Here is a 2,297-nt window from a genome sequence, read left to right as displayed (position 1 = left end):
AGGTGTTAAAGAGGACATCGACATGTTTTTTGCTTCAAACCAAGTGATTTCTTTAATCAGGGCATTAACAGCCCGACTGTAAGATGGAAAAGCATCATCGATAAGAATGGTGACTATTTAATTTAATAAATTTTTCGTTTTGATATATAAGTTGTTCGGGTTTTTTCATACAAAAAAAACGATATTAATTTCTTGATAACCTAATATAATCGTAACTCCTTAGGTTTAGGCAAGCATTCTATAGTTAATCAGAATAAGCTATCACGTAACAGTGTATTGTTCCTACCCAATAGAGACGCTGTTGGTACTATTAGCTCACTGGCTTCTGCAGACTCTATAGATTGCCCTGTTAAACGGGAGTGGTATAGTAAGAAATTGTACCGGGCCTCACTTTACAAGGAAACTCCCAATGAATTTTTTTTAGGAAATTTGTCCAGTTGGTATTAAATAGTAGACACGACAGGAATCAGTTTCAATTCGTGACTTTAAAACATTTATTTGACAATTATACTAGAACAATTTCATTAGTTTTTTGTTTTCCAGAAGTTTTAACCCGTAATTTTAGGAAGAAGCCAGGGATTGCCCCACTAAAGCTCAAGCCGGCTGTGCCAGAATATCATACGTTTTGTTACACATCATACAAATGTCGCCATGAAGAACATTACCTTTAGACCATTTCTCTAATAACTTGAGAATAGAAAATTAATGCATCAGGATAAAAATAATGTTGCAGAAACGTAATAGAAGAAGATTTTGGTGCTGTTTCTTTTAATTAAAGCGATAAAAAATAATCTGGCGATAAATAACACTTTTGTAAAACAAGAAGATGGTAATAATTGAGAGTTAAGGAAAGCAGGCTTTAAGCTATTAACCACATATATCAATATACCGTAACCTTAAAGGTAAAACAAACGCGTTTACACAAATACAACACATAAGGTTTGATACACATTTCAAGCAAATTCAGTGTGTAACAATACAGCACTGTGCTTTAGTGTGTTGATAGTTTCTTTTTTATCGTAAAGCTACACAGTGGTCTATCGGTGCTCCGTTTACCGTGGAAAATATAACCCCGAATTTTAGCATTTTATGTCCGGAAACTTACCGTTGACCCTCTTGGGGGTGGGGGGGGGTCCTATGCTTCAGATGCAGTTCATTAATTAACAAGCTAGTATACAGTATTTACGCAGCAGAGTTTATACCGTGTATAGTAAAAAAATGGTTAGGAAGAGAAACACATATCGGTGTTCATTAGGCTTAATAATTGTGATTAAAATAAGTTTGAAAGTATTTTTCTATACATCTCTCCTAATTAGTGTATTGTGGACTGAAAATTAGACCTATGTAAGAAGAGTGATTCAGATTTATATTTACTGAATACTGTAATAGGTTTAATAATAAGTAACGTAGCAAAACCACCTGCAGTAAAACGTGATATTTAAATCCCCATTATTAGGCTTAATGAGTTCAATTTCTATAATTCTATAATCAAGAGAATTGTGTCAAAAATATTTTAGTAAAAGAAAATTTTATTTGCAATTAATAGATCTAATGAAAATTATTACTTAGATAGCTTCATTTTTATGTAAATACAATAATCAGTATTATTACAGTAGGCACGGAACCCGATTCCATGGAGCTAGCTAATTATTTACTGGACTTTAAAACATTTTACTCGAAATCTTAAAAAGCGGTTGAAATCTGAGTTATTCTTAGCAATTGTTAATTAACTTTTGAGCTTTTAGATTCAATGCCTTATAAATTTAGTATATAATGCAAGCATATATTCGACATTACACCGTAAGTACACGTTAGTTGAACAAATCTACTTCTCAAGCAGTATCATTCGCCAACCACCTAAATTTCTTTCTATACCTCGAGAGCCCACAATAGGATCTATACAATATACATTACTGCTTCCTTTCCTGGCCCGCGTGGCCAGGTGGTTAGGGCGCTCGACTCACAATCCGAGGGTCGCGGGTTCGAATCCCCGTCACACCAAACATGCTCGCCCTTTCAGCCGTGGGGGCGTTATAATGTGACGGTCAATCCCACTATTCGTTGGTAAAAGAGTAGTCCAAGAGTTGGCGGTGGGTGGTGATGAGTAGCTGTCTTCCCTCTAGTATTACACTGCTAAATTAGGGACGGCTAGCGCAGATAGCCCTCGTGTAGCTTTGCGCGAAATTCAAAAACAAACAAACAAGCTTCCTTTCCATTAATTCATCCAACCTTTCTACGTACCTACCTGAAGGGAAGAACCCGCGAATCACAGATTTAGAACCTATGTATTAGATGTC

At 35.6% G+C, this 2,297-nt stretch overlaps 1 protein-coding gene across 1 annotated transcript in view; it reads right to left on the bottom strand.

Annotated features, from left to right (window-relative positions):
• Positions 1 to 2,297, bottom strand: part of LOC106462029 (alpha-(1,3)-fucosyltransferase C-like) — a 7,865-nt gene that overhangs the window by 3,309 nt on the left and 2,259 nt on the right. The window lies entirely within an intron of this gene.

Source organism: Limulus polyphemus, unplaced genomic scaffold, assembly GCF_000517525.1.
Source record: "Limulus polyphemus unplaced genomic scaffold, Limulus_polyphemus-2.1.2 Scaffold1078, whole genome shotgun sequence".
In the NCBI taxonomy this organism is placed as follows: domain Eukaryota; kingdom Metazoa; phylum Arthropoda; class Merostomata; order Xiphosura; family Limulidae; genus Limulus; species Limulus polyphemus.
Note: the sequence above shows the minus strand (reverse complement) of the source record. Positions and strands in the feature narration are given on the sequence as shown.